The sequence below is a fragment of the Raphanus sativus genome, chromosome 4 (assembly GCF_000801105.2).
Source record: "Raphanus sativus cultivar WK10039 chromosome 4, ASM80110v3, whole genome shotgun sequence".
NCBI classification, from domain to species: Eukaryota; Viridiplantae; Streptophyta; class Magnoliopsida; order Brassicales; family Brassicaceae; genus Raphanus; species Raphanus sativus.
The window spans coordinates 31,613,941-31,630,035 of NC_079514.1; the positions used below are offsets into that span (position 1 = coordinate 31,613,941).

The 16,095-nt window shown below is 26.7% G+C and overlaps 1 long non-coding RNA gene and 1 pseudogene across 1 annotated transcript; both read left to right on the forward strand.

Annotated features, from left to right (window-relative positions):
- Window positions 1–2,993: 2,993 nt before the first annotated feature.
- Window positions 2,994–4,072, forward strand: LOC108851507 (uncharacterized). The gene is made up of 2 exons (XR_001949324.2): window positions 2,994–3,603; window positions 3,679–4,072. It is a non-coding gene; the product is annotated as an uncharacterized LOC108851507 (long non-coding RNA).
- A 1,226-nt stretch (window positions 4,073–5,298) lies between these two features.
- On the forward strand, window positions 5,299–6,178 carry LOC108850703 (auxin-responsive protein IAA20-like; annotated as a pseudogene).
- The last annotated feature ends 9,917 nt before the right edge of the window (window positions 6,179–16,095 follow it).

Genomic DNA, 16,095 nt, shown 5'->3' on the forward strand with positions numbered 1-16,095 from the left:
TAGAGATGGGTCATATTTTTTTCCAATTCCAAAATTTTAACATCCCAAATAAAATAAATTTATAAATAAATAAAAAGTATAAATATATTTGGAACTATAATTTCTATCAAAATAAATTTGTTAAAGAATAATAATTTAGTGTTGTTGTTGTTTATTTCTAGAGCTTGATCCGTGACGGTATAAATATTTGCTTTCGTTTTAAATTTTTTATTTGTACTAATGGTATAATATATATATATATATGTAAATTAAAATGTATTACATAATTATTAATAGAACATTTTAAAACATAAAAATTTCATTTATTACGTGGAATAATTATATTTTGTGATTTTGACGTCTATTATATCACAATGTATCATATAAACAAAACCAATATTTATAACTAATTAGATTTATACTATGAAACCATTATACTAATAATATATGAATAAATTATTTTATATTTTATTTATATGTTATATAAATTGATTATGATGTATGATTTTTTATTTTATTATTTATACTAATAAATGTTAAAAAATATTTAATATGTTAAAACGAAGCATATTGGGAAATCTATTTTTGTAAAAATTTGATTAACAAAATCTATTATTTCAATTAAGAAAATGCATTAAATGTTTAAATCTATTATTTAAATTAAAAAAAAAAAGACAAACATACTTAAATATAGGTTCAATAAAGACAACTACAATTAAGAAAAATGCATTTATAAATCAGAAAAGACAACTATAATTAAGGAAAATTAATTTAAAGATTGTTGGATCGATATGTTAAAACTTACTGGACTTATGATCCAAATCATATTTGATTCAGTGGGACAAATTGTACCTACAATATGTTAAAAAAAAAAAACTAAAATGAACCAAAGGTGAGCGAAAATTTATAATCCAAGTCCTCTTGATTCAGTTGGTCAGTGGTACAAATTGTAGACCTACAATATGTTTTAAAGAAAAACTAACCAAAGGTGGACGAAGTCATCCTTGTGAGAGACACCACATCATAATTAGAAAAAGAAAGCAACTGCTATACGAGTTTACTTTAAATTGCCGCCCTCGACATGTTCATGAATATCCCATCCCTTTTGCTTTTCTTAATAAGTAATGTACGGTTGGCATTTATGTAATCTTAATTTATCAAAATTAATTATCATTTAAATATCAATAGATTTTATAGCCTTCTATTATTGTATCATGGCTTTGATTCATTCACACTGAATCATTAGGTTTGATTCGCATTTTCAAATTTTTATTTTATCAGCAAGTTTGTTATTTTTTATTTTATCTAGGTAATTTACAGAAAAACAAGGTTACAAGAAAAGACAATAAGCGGTTGTAGAGCTGTACGCACTACAAGAAAACAAGTCTATTGCAAGAGAAAAATTTCCTCGCAAATTTGCGACATATTTGCAACGAAACTGCAAGAAAAATTATCACCCTCGCAAATATCTTGCAAATTTGCAAGGAAAACATTTTTCTCGCAATTCCCTCGCAAATTTGCAAGAAATTTGCGAGGAAAATGTCTCCCTCGCAAATTTTGCAAGAGATTTGCAAGAGTAGTTACATCGTCCTCGCAAATCCCTTGCAAATTTGCAAGATTAAAATTCTCTCGTAAATTTGCAAGGGATTTGCAAGAACTTTATATGTCTATCTTGTTTTCTTATAATTTTTGAAACTTGAACTGATATTACTAAGTACTAAATATCAAAACTTTATAATTTATACAATAAACACACATCAACTAAATTTCCACAAAAAAATAAAACAAAATTTCACGTTAATTATTTTTTTCAAACAAAAAATACAAAATACATAGTAATCCACCAAAAATATACCAAACCCCAAATGAAACCCTAAAATTATTGATTTATGAATTTGCAAGTAAGTTGCAAGGAATTTGCAAAGGATCCCTCGCAATTCCCTTGCTAAATTGCGAGAGAATCTAATTTCCCTTGCAAATTTGCAAGGGTTTTGCGAGAGACTCGTTGCAATTTCCTTGCAAATCCATGTTTCCAAATTCTAGTTTGCCTTTTTAAATCCCTAAACCCTAAACGAGTTTTAAACCCTAAACTCCAAACAAAAAATTTGAACTTCAATATTCTAACATTAAATATTAAATTTAACTTGACATGTTAAATATAAACTCAAAAATTATTTCTTTTTCAAAAATTAATCTCAAATCTCAATACCCTATACTCTAACCTCTATTCTCAATTCAAAACTTTAAATCTAAACTCTAAATAAAAACTTTTCAAACGTAAATATAATTATTAAAATAAATTCAGATTTGTTTTCAAATTTTAGCTTAAAATCTTATATCAATACCCTAAACCTTTAACCCTTAAACTCTATATATATCATACTCCAAATTAACGAATACCATAAACTCTAACTAAAATCTTAAAACTGATATTTTTAATTATCTAGCTTCAAATTTTGAATTGCTTACAAAGTAATTTTCAAAAAGTAAATATAAAAAAACATATTAGTGTATAGAAAACCTAATAAAATCCTAAAACAATTTAACTATAAATTTGCAAGGAAATTGCAATGGTTCTCTCGCAAATCTATTGCAAATTTGCAAGGGAATAATTTCCGTCGCAATTTGCAAGGGACTTGCGAGGGCTCCGTTGCAATTCCCTTGCAAATCCATGTTTCCAAACTCTAGTTTGTCTTTTTAAATCCCTAAACCCTAAACGAGTTTTAAACCCTAAACTCCAAACAAAAAATTTAAACTTTAATATTCTAACATTAAATCTTAAATTTAACCTAACATATTAAATATAAGACCAAAAATTATTTCTTTTTCAAAAATTAATCTCAAATTTCAATACCCTATACTTAACCTCTATTCTAAATTCATAACTTTAAATCTAAACTCTAAATAAAAATTTTTCAAACGTAACTATTAATTCTTAAAATGAATTCAAATTTATTTTCAAATTTTAGCTTAAAATCTTATATCAATATCCTAAACTTTTAAACCTTAACCCTATATATCATACTCCAATTTCACCAATATCATAAACTCTAACTAAAATCTTAAAACTAATAATTTTTATTAATTAATTTCAAATTTTAAATTGTTTATAAAGTAAAATTCAAAAAGTAAATATAAAGAAACATATTAATGTACAGAAAACATAACAAAACCCTAAAACAGTTTAATTATAAATTTGCAAGGAAATTGCAATGGTTCTCTCGCAAATCTATTGCAAATTTGCAAGGAATTAAGTTCCGTCGCAATTTCCAGAACTAGGGTTCGTATATAATTACATAAACCTAATGCTCTTCATTTGTTCGAGCCGTCAAGAAAAAAACCAATTTTTTTTTTAATCTTTTCTCTCCTCTCGCTGGACCTCTCTCTGGTCGCCTCCTCTCCTCAAGCCGGATCTCTCTCGCTCTCCCGTGTTTGCTCTCTCATGCTTACCTCCATGGCTCCTCTCCGACCACACCACCAGATCTCTACTCGCCGACGGCTCTCCTCTCTTCTCACACCGCCGGATCTCCTCTTTCTCTCTCACGCCGGCTCACCTCTCTCTGTCTTTCACACCAATGAACGTTACTCCACAAAGCTCGTGCTCAGCGTCCCACCACCACCACGGTTCGAACTCTATCTCTCTCTCTCTCTCTCTCTCTCTCTCTCTCTGTCTCTCAGTTTTGAACTGTTTTTTTCCAGGAATGTAGAAGCAGTCACCAAACCACCACACCACGGTTAGATTTGATTTCTTTCATTTGGTAAAGGAAGTTGAAGGATGGAGAAGAAGCTTGATGGTTGAAGAGATAAGGGGAGCCGTGGTCGCAGGGGTGGTGGTGCGGCTGGTGGTGCGGCGAAGGAGGCCAGAAGCGGAGGAGTCATGGAGGCGGCTCTTTCATTTTAGGGTTCGAGATTCTTTTAGAATTAGAATTGATTAAGTTTAGTTAGCTTTAATCCGGTTTAATCAACTAAACTGGTTTAATTAACTAAACCGGCTTGTTGTAAATTAACTTTTGTTTTAAGATTTTTATATATTCATGTATTTACATTTATCTAAATGTATCAGTTTAATATATATTATATAATTTATTTGTAATTTTATTTTTGTATTTTTTTTTAATATTTTTAAAAAAATTTGCGAGGAAACATTTTAAATGCAGAGCTCTTGCAAATTTGCAAGAGAATTAAATTCCTCGCAAATTTTGCGAGGGAAGATATTTCCGTTGCAAATTTGCGACGGAAATACGTTCGTTGCAAATTTGCAAGGAAAACTTGTTCGTCGCAGATTTGCGAGCGTTTTGCAAGCGATTTAAATTTGCGACTAAGGATTTGCGAGGGAATCAGTTCGCTCGCAAATATCTTGCAATCGGCGATTTGCAACGGAATTGCAATGCATTTTTCCCTTGCAACAGACAAGTTTTCTTGTAGTGACGATTAGAGTGAATTCCATTGTTGAATTAGCTCCTGACCCACATCAAAACCAGTAGTCGTCTGGCGCGAGATTGATTATTCAATGTGTGCAAGATACGCCGGATGAGGAAACCTTCATTACAAGTGACATCCAAATGAAATCTTCTATTCTGTTCCTTCCATAATTCATAGATTACAGCAGCACCAAAACTGAAAAGTCCCGAAAGTAGACGTATTGTTTCTAGGCAATGACAGTATCCATACCAACAAACTATCCCAATGGTATAAATGCATATATAATATTCTATAAAATTTAATTTTGATAGTTTACAGAATTTATGATATAAATATAATATATTAATTTTTATTTTATATCTATATTTATGTAACAACAAACAAATATTAATTGCAATTTTCATTCTAGATAAGTTTCAAAAAAAAAAAAAAAATTCATCCCCTATATATTAAAGGAGAAGCATTTTTAAGGTTTTCCTTAAACGATTTTTACCAGAATGCATGAGAAGACTTCATTCCACGTGTTACTCTGTGAGCGATTTGAAGAAAAACGCAACATTTAATGCTTAACTTTTTTTCCTTTTTTGCTTAAATGACAAGGAACATAACGAATTTTTCATAGAAAAAAACCAATGCACGTCTTATTTTTCTCGGTGAGATTTCTCTGTTTCTATTTCACGTCTCTTTGTCTCTTTGAAACACTACTTCAACGTAAACATACGTATCTGGCTTTAATTTTAGTTGTCAAGGTTACTAAGCGAGGAGGAAGAGAAGGTGTAAATACGAGGAGGCGCGAGGATGTAAAGGAACAAGCATTGTTCATGGCGAACATAACCCAAAGCGAGATGTGTTCTTCTGAGTTCCCTTATGCATTGCCATACAGTCTTGCATTAGAGAATGGATAGGAGAGGAAGCTTGATTCAACGTTAGCATACGCTATGCAAGCGTTGAAGGTTGGAGCAGATTCTGATCTTCAATAACGCAAGGGAAGCTGTTACGTTTGAACGGATTTTCCCGAAGTGGATGCAGCGCTTAACGGTGGCTCTTCGAGTACTCGAAACCTAAGCATCCTCAGCTTTGGGGCATCCTCAGGGACGCAATACTTCAACGGTGGTTATGGGTACTCTGTTGTAGATCCGACGGCAGATTATACGGTTGCGGTGGCGGAAGAGGAGGAAGAAGAGAACGAGTGTAACAGCGTAGGGAGCTTTTACGTTAAAGTGAACATGGAGGGAGTTCCAATTGGGAGAAAGATCGATCTCATGTCTCTTAATGGCTACCATGAGTTAATCAGAACCCTAGATTTCATGTTCAACGCATCCATCCTCTGTAAGTATATGTATAAATACATATAGAAAAGATGTTTATATATCTAAAGTTTTCTAATTATTCACTACTTTTTTCTTTGTTTTAAGCCGCTTTGAAATCGTTTCCTCATTAAAAGAATAGATTGATAAATTGACAGAACTAGAATACTTACGCCAGTTACTATGTCATAGGATTTTTTTTGTTTATTTGCCAGAGTTATTATCTCATCGTTGGTTAAAGTTTATGATGAAAACTGATAGCAATTCAAACATCAAAATTGAAACTAAACTGGATGATGGTTGGGGATGTTCCGTGGGAGTACGTAGTCTTGTTCCTCCATTGACATTATTATTTCCTTATTTAGATTGTTCTTTAGAAACTAAACAGTTGTATATTTGGGGTTTTGTGTTGTAGAATGTTTTTATCGACCGTGAGAAGACTGAAGATTTCAAGAGCTTACCACTACTGATGTTTAAGTCTACTTGTGTTATATTAAAAGTAATGCCAAAAAAAGGTTTTGTCTTGTGTAAATCTATCGTCAGTTATTTATTAAACTATGTCTTGTTTTTCGTTTACGATGAGAGTACATACATTCTGAACTCACACTGTACCAACCAAGAAAAGTATAGAAGAATATTTGAAAAAACAAAATCAATTAGAAACAAACCAAACTTGGTTCGAGATAATGTTTCAGCCGGTCGAAATCACACATCACTGAATTTAATATTTGGTTTGATTGGTTCACTTGAACTATCTTGATCTAAAGTTCAATTTTCATAACATAATTTTCAAGAACGTCTGCGGGTGTATATATTCAGCACAGCAAATATAACACTCTATACACGATTTGTTTGTGAGAGTAAATTAATAAGGTGAATTCACCATATAAGAAGATTACCACCTGATGATCCACGACAAACTTAGATATATTAATAAGTTCATAATAATCAAATAAGTCGATGTGTGGTTGGATGTTACATATTTTTTTCTTTTTAATCATTTTGGAAAATCATTTTTACATATTATTAAAAAATTAGAAAAGGGGTGCATGTTTTTGTCGAATGGGATGAATTTTGACTCGGTGACTATATATCTATATAATCCAACCATATAACGAAGTCAAAATGATTGATGTAAAAAAAACAAAGTCAAAATGGTTTAGTCTAAACCAAAGTACAAAATTGATTTAGTCTAAACCAATTTGACATATATTTATAATTGTCTTTTTGAAATGTATGTTAATAATATTAAAAAATATTTAGTTAATTAATTTGATGATTTTTAGCTTGAGTAGGAAATTTTATATAAGTTACTAAATCATATTCAAACAGAAAATGAATATAGAAGATATTAAATATAGTCGGTTAAGTAAGGTAATATAAAATTTGCCTATGAATTTTAGACAAATTTACTAAAGAATTATAAATTATTAAACTCAATAAAAACAAATTTCTATGAATATAAATATACAACTCTTTATATTATGTCTAACATATATGAAAGTTCAAACAACACAAATAATATTAGATTATCTTATATAAAATACATAATCTTAAAATGTCTCCAAAATTGTTTGTACAAACAATACAAATAATATTGGATGTCCTTTTTCTTAAACTATTATTTAGATTTTATTTGATTTTTCAAGCATTTAGAAATTAAAAATGAAACCATTGGTTCGACATAAGAACCATAAAAAAAATCATATTACATAAGAACCATAATCTCTTTTTATCTTAAAAAATAGGACTGGGAAAAAATTTTGGAACTGAAGAACCGACCCGAAAATCAGGGTCCTGAACTCGATCAGACCCGGGATATATAACTGAATGGATCTTAAACTGATGTTTCCGAAGAACCAGTATTCAACCCGATCCGAACCGAGAACCGAATGAGTATCTGAAGATATCCAAAATGTAAATATATATTTAAAAATATTTTTTACAATTATATATAATTATTTCAAAAATTAAAATTAGGATTAAAAATAAATATATTAATTATTTTGTGTATTTTTTGTATAAAATATGATAGTTTGGATAGAAATACTCAAAACAGTGTCTAATGAGTAATTTTAGTTATTTCTTGGTTTTTTTGGGTAGTTTGGATACAAAATATCCTAACCGAATCGGGTAATATATGGTTACTTTGGTTACTATTATCCAAACATGTTTCAGATAATTTAGTTATTCGGTTATTTTCAGGGTTTTTACATCAAAATCGGGCCCACCCGAACACGGAAGAATCCAACTCGAACCCGACTCAGAATTTTGTAATACCCGAACGGAACTTAATTTTCAAACTCGAAAAGTCGATATCCGAAAGAACTAATCCGTACCCAACGGATACCCAAATGCTCATACCTATTAAAAAGATAACAAAATCAATAATCTCATCCCGTGCAAGGCACGGGTTATTACATAGTTCTAGATTATAAGATATACAATGTTACATGTATAATTCATATGGTTTGCGAAATATGATTTCTTTCTTACATAAACAATAAATACATTTGATAAATAAACACATATTTGAATCAAAGTTTCATTTCTAAAAAAATATTTCTTTCTTACATAAACAATAAATACATATTGAATTAAAAATATATTTCTAAAATATGATCTCTTGGTTAAAATATATTACTATTTTATCTAAAATGAGAAATGAGAAATTTAGAATATTTAAGTACTTATTATCATATATATATTTAATATGGATTAGGACTATGATGTCTTTGTTATAAAAACTGATAATTCTATAAGATATTGTATAAATGGATATTCAAAATTAAAAATCTTTTTGCTTTGATATATAAATGTTACTATTATATTATTAAAATATATGAATAATATCCAATCAAAAGTTTTAGTTTTAAAACTAATATTTAATTATATATATATATATATATATATATATATATATATATATATATATATATGTGTGAATTTATATCATTCATATATTTTAGACCACCTAACCAACATTTTTGAGGAGCCACAATAAATAAATACTGAAAATTGATTAATTGAATAGTTTGAAAATGATATTTGTATCACTGCAATGGATAACTATATATAAATATAGTTATATCTAATATATATACTAATTTATGATATAATATTGTATTATATATTAGGGAGTCTAGAAAAGTAAATGATTTGGACTGATTTATTTGAAACCAACAAAAAATAATCAATATATTTAAAAGAATATACAATAGATGAATGAATACAAAAGTTACCTACCTATATTGACATATACACAAAATCTCTGCAAATGGTATGTTGGTAAGTATTACTTTAAATTATATTTCCCTTTGCCCAAAAAAAAAATATATTTCCTATAAATGAAATATGAAATAGGTCCACAAAATAAAATATACACATGCTAGAAGTCTAGAAGATTAGGTCCAAATAGGAATCTAAATTAATAAATTGTGTCTTTTATTCATACCGGGCCATTTCAGATTATATTTAAAGCAATTGTGTTATCTTCTAAGCCGAAAGAAGTCATTATTATTTTGATTAAATATATTATTAGTGTTAATGATGCAATGCCAAATCTATGTACAAGTGATGTTATTCATATTTAACTATCTCAAATGCATATATTATTCAATAAAATCTTAACAACATGATTATTAATAATGAATCATATGTCTACGTTTGCTCTGGAGAATACGGCGTCATGGAATTTTGGGTGAAACTTCAAACAGATGTGAACAAAATCATGAATATTCCATTCTTACCAATAAAGCAACGAATATTCTGGTAAAATTAATATATTTTGCATATCACTGTAGAAATTCAAACCACAGTTGTTTCGATAGAGTACAGAACAGTTCTACTAGTTAAACGCAGTTCGTTTCGTTGATCATTAAGTAAATAACTAGATATTGACCGCGCTTCAAAAACGGGGTTTTTTTAAATTATAAATAGTTATATATTATGTTACAAAGTTATATTATATTGTATAAGAGAATTTGCTTAAAATTTTACAATTTTTAAATTAGTTTAATTAAAAATTGTATGCACACTCTTATGTAACTCTTTTGTAGATATAGATATTTTACCAAAAGTCGAAAAACCAAACCACTCAAAAATGCAGACTCAGTTCAGAACCATTCTGATCTAAGAAAAACTATCTATTGGGTATATTTTTGAATCCGCAGGTCTCTGTTTGAATCTATGTCTTCCGAGGCCAATCAGTATACAAAGTACTTGAATTGTATATTTAGTTATTTTGAATAAGTTTTTGGTATTAAAGATATTTTTTAAGTTTCGTGTTTGAGTTTTTTTTTTGGGTTTTGATTTGAATTTTAGGTAAAATATCAAAATTTTAAAAATATATTTGAAGTATTCGGATAAAATTTAGGGTATTTCCGGTTCTTCAGTCTGATTTCAAGTAGAATTTAAGGTTTTGGATATTTGGATTTTTTGGGTTTTATTTTGTTTTTGAGTTTTTTCGTGTTTTATATATTTTGGGTTTTCAGATATTTCTAGTCTTTTTGAGTTTTAAATACTTTAACTAATCCGAACCTATTATATACCCCAAAAATACAGGTATTTAACATGTGTTTGAATTATATACCCCAACCGATTTCTAATCAAAAATAACCGATCTAAATCTAAATTAAACTTTTTTAATTCTTACTTAAATTCAAATGTCTAGGATCTAAAAGATCTGGACCAGCAAGGAACTGATCCTTGCCCTGTTTGAGGACTCAAATGCCCATATTTTCCTTTTTTATTATATTTTATGTGAATTTTATAATTCATATTTGTTAAGTTAGTAAGACGTAAGATGTATTTGATAGATTTTTGGCTAATTTAATAGTGTAGATATGTATTGTTATTAAAAATGTACATTTATCTTAGATAACAAATTTTATCATAAAGTCTTTTTTATAAAAATTAATTTAACGTGATACATAATTTAGTTTTAAACATATTGGTTACTCTTCTTTATCAAATTTGATTTTGTAAGCATTTAAAACTATATTTGTAAGATGGCACGGTATATGATATAAACTTAGTTTATTTTGATAATTAATTTCTAAATATTATAGATCCATTATTGTGTATAAGAAATAGTGTATAATGTTACTACATAAGAATTTTAACGTTGGGTGATAAAATAATTTCTTTAAATATATTTGTATTGGGCTGTATTTAAATTGTTATTTTTGTATAAAGTATCATGAATTTGATCTTATTAATAAATATGTTATGGTTTTGAGACTTGAAATAATAATATATTAGAATATAATTGCTGAGTAAAATATTAAACTAAATATGTTATTTTGACTCACACGTGAATTGCATATGATTTTATTCATAAATTCGTTTTTTTCTTTGGCAATCTTTGAAGATTTTATTTACGAATATAATTGTGTAGATATTGTAATTAACTGAACTTTCTTAATATATAGGTTAATGGGTCTAAACGATTTGTTACATTTATAACTAATTGTATATTATTTAGGATATGCTATGATTAGAAATTAAATATTGAGTATAAATAAATTCTAGTGAATAGGTCCAATGACTTTTCATAAGTAGATTTTTTGAGAATCAATACTATTAAAACATGAGCACTATTTATCGCCTATATTTTGGACTACAAAAAAAGTTATAACAGTCCAACTAAAATAAATACATTAATTATTATCACATAAAGTTTTTTAATCTAACAAGTATTTATTAATAATGAGATATTATTCGATATGCAACCGATTCCTACATATGTGCAAAAGAAAATCGAATTTGATTAAATATTTATATAAGAAACGTTTTATGTTTTAAAAACATTTGAAAAAATACTTAACTTTTTTTTAATTATCATTCCACATACAGAATATATTAAAAACAAGATTTTTAAACAATTTTAAACAAGTTAAGAGTTATGATATAAAATAAAAACATATCAAGACTTAAAATATATGTGTATTTAAATGTATAATGTGAATACTAAAGATAAAATTTATTCAAAATAAACCAAAAGTAATATATAAACTGTAATAAATTATAACAAAATAAAATAATGTTAAATCACATCAACTAATTTTGTTAATATATTTATAATCCACATGATCATTTGATCTTTTTATTTTTGAAAAATAATTATTTGTAACTTTGAATTAGTTATATTTAACTTAGTTAATATTAAATATACATCATGCCTAAAACTAAGGAGCTAACTAACTAATTTATTATTTTTAAACTAATGAATATAATTTAATTAATACGAAATTTAATAATAAATTAATTATATTTTAATTATTTATTTGATAAATAATGATATATATCTATTAATTTGTATACATACAGCTATATATTAATCCAAATGCAAAAAAACAATTTCTTCAAAACCCTCACTAAATATATAAAAATATAATTCATATATTTAGAGTATCAAAACTAGATATACATATACATATATATATGTGATAAAAATAGTAATAGTTTGATACTATTAATATTTAGTATACGATAAAACATGTTATTATTGATTTTTTTACGAACATAGTTTTACGGGTTATTCAAACACATGCAATATATTTATCAAATATTAACTAATTCAACAAATATATTAACACAATTATATCATAAAACACTACATTAAAACATAAATTGATGCAAGAGAGTATGTGTCAATAGTTTAATTAGTTGTAAAATATAATTATATATATATAAGAAAAATATAAATATAAATTAATATATAATACAAATATAAATCAAAATTAATGCGATTAATGAAATTAACTTTTAAATTTAACATAAGTCATAAACAAAACATCAAAAAAATCTAATAACATGTGACTAACAAAAGTAAACTTACTAAATAAATGAAAATTATATTTACAAACATAAATCAGTAAATTGTAATAGACGTATATAAATTGTTGATGCTCAAATATATTTCATTTTTAATATGCATCCTCTCAAATATTGATCCATTACGCTTACAACAATATGAAAGTTTAGTTTGACTAAAATAGTATTAAAATTAGAACATCACTTTCATTATATATCTATTATTCATCTAAACATTCATGAATATATATTAGAATACTCTAACTATAATAATTTAAACCAAACCAGATTGGATATTGGGTCATCTATTAGTTCAACCGATAGTTAGATCCCGGGTATTAGCTGTTATTATGGGTTTTATAGAAACTTTAAATATTTTTTAACTAAACTGATCCTCTTCAACTGAATAATATAAAATGTGTGGGACCCACTTTCTCAATTTAATATATGATGGTTTTTAATGTGCGGAACCTACTTTATCAATTTAATACCCGGATATACGTTATTAATGCAACACATAACGCTTTAGTTATACCCTATAACTAGACGATAACCCGCGCCTTGTGCGGGGTGAACTTTTTTTTAAATATGTAGTATTTAAATAAATAATACATTTTTTTGCTATCAATATTTTTTTTACATTTGATTAGGGATGACATGTGGGTAGATATCATTTGGTTTGGTTAGGTTCGGTTTGGATCTTTGCAAATTTGGTTCGAATCTTTATATGTTACATATAAATTTGAATAATGTATATCAAAATACTTAAATTTAACATAAAAATTGGTTTAACTTAAATATTTGGATAGAAAATGAATAGATATTTTCAGTATTTTAGTATTTTGAGTAATGTTTAGTTATTTTAAATATATAATTTTTACTATTTTTATATATGTCTAAATATTTTGGACAATTTAAACATTTTAAGTATTTTGTATATTTCTTTGAGATATTATTTTTTTTAAATAATATATTTAAGTATATAAATTTGATTCGAATATATTCGGATACCCAAAATATTTTGGTCCGAATCGGGTTCGGTTATGGTTTTTAGATACAAAAATTTTAAACATGTTCCGATATCTAACCAAATTGATTAAAGTTCTATACTATTTTGTAGATTGGATTTGGTTCGGTTATTTGGATTCGAATTTTTTTCCCAACCATATATTTTTGTTGTAACCAAATTTTAAATGAAAGCGACGATGGTTCATACTGATTTTGGGTATGCAACAATTTTTAAACCAAAACACTTTCTTTTATGTACGTGATTTATTTAGTTAATCATTAAAAAATGTTCAAGACCCATTAAAAACGATAGGCTGAACTGAAAAAAGTTACCATTGATCACAAAATTTTCAATGTGAGGCTTGTACCATTTTTAGTAATTTATAATCGTTTTAAAAAATTTGAAATACAACATATAAGAAAAAATATAATTTTTTTTATTATATGCTTAATGTGATTGTTTAATTTATTTTAACAAAAAAAATTAAACAAAAAGTATAGAGGATAAAAAATTATTATCAAATCTTTATTATTCATAATCATTAATGGTGATATATATGTCAATCATATTAGGAAGTTCCGTAGTTTTTATTTAAGGAAACAATAGAGAATATTATTTTGTATATTAATAATTGATTTAATAGTTATTTAATAAAAATTATAATATATGTGTAGATGGACCAACTTATTTCTCTAACAATCCTCAGAATAATTCTCATCATGACACGTGGCTACCAAACAATGTTGTAATGTTCCAGGATTAATATATAGGGGATTAATTAATCCAACAAATTAATACCTGCCTTATATTCCTTAGTTCTCTTACTACTAATACCTCAAATCTATTTTTCTGTTTTATATTTACTCAACCCATTATAGTTAAAAAATATCAAATGATTTTTGTACACTAAATTTTAAATAATACTATTGGAAGATAATCATTCAAAATAATCTACTAAAAAGGTTGTAAGTGTAACTATTTATCATTTTTATCTTACTGAGTCTGTATTAGTCAATAACAAAAAATCATTTTTATCCTACTATTAAACATTCTAAACATCCAAAATCTTAAATATTTTTAACGAATCATATTACTCATTATTTCATATGATATAATTTTCTCTAAAATATTTTATCATCTAATATTATGGTTGTTATGCAATAATGTTATATACCATATTGTATATCAATATTGACCTACACTATTTTTTTTTTTTGCAGAAGCAATATAGACCTACAATATTTACATATAAATTATAAAAATGAGTTGCATATATTAAAGAACATAAAAAACACTTTAGTAAACTATCTCTTAAAAAAAAATATATATTATGTTAAATTATTTTTTATAAAAAGTATTTATAAAAAATATTTTAACCCTAACTTTTTTTTATCAAAATGAAACAATCTACAAATTTGTATTATTAAATTAGCCAGAAAGTCTCTCAAATAAATCTTAAGTCTCACAAATTCAACAAATATAATTCCTTATAAAATGCACATAAATATAATGCAGAAGTAGGTCTGGGCATTCAGGTCTTCAGATCGGGTATTGGTTCCTCTCAGATCTTATTTCTCCGGATCCTAAATATTTGAACCCAACTAGATGTTTAAAAAAAATCAATTTTGGTTTGAATTGGTTCATTTTTGAATCCAGGTCGGTTCGAATCCATAGTTTAAGTACCTATAAAATACCTGTAATTTGGGAATATATTGAGTCGTAGTCAGTTCAGGTATTTAAGACCAAAAAAACTCCAAATACCTGAAGATATGAAAAATCGAAAACACAAAAAGTACCCAAAAATCCTAACAAATACTAAAAAAAATTCAAATATCCAAAAAACCTTAAATTTTACCTAAAATTTTACTTGAAGAACCAATAATATCCAAAGTTTTATTCGAATAAATGAAATATAATTAAAATATTTGAAATTATACCAAAATCAGAAACTATAACCAAAATCCGAATCCAAAACTTAAAAAGATATCTTTAATACTGAAGCATATCTTAAATACTCAAATATACATAATATATACAAAATAATTTGGGTACTTTGGATATCCGGACTCGGACAGAAACATGATCCAAAAAATACGCAATAGTAGTTTCTTTAATCCCAGATCCGAACCTATTTATTTGTGTCGGTTTCAGTTCGATTTTTTTTATTCGGGTAAAATGCACATGACTAAGAGAGAACCACATAAGAGTGTACACACAAAATCTCAAATAAACAAATTCATAGTTATATAATTTATATAATTTACATTCGGTATAATACGACTTTATAACATAATAATATATAAAATCCAAGAACTAATTCATATTAAATTTTGTTTATAATCCAAATAAAATCCGCGTTTTCGAAGCGCGGGTCAAAATCTAGTGTTTATCTTTTAATAGTATAGATAAGAAGACTTAAAAGTAAGAGTAATTGCATCTGTTATGCATGAAGCAAAGATTATTTAAGTTTTTGGTAAAGTCAATAATGGTAACTGTTTACCCTTGCCGTAAATCCCAAACTAATCCTATTCGCTTTCTGCATACTTATATCGACACAGGAAC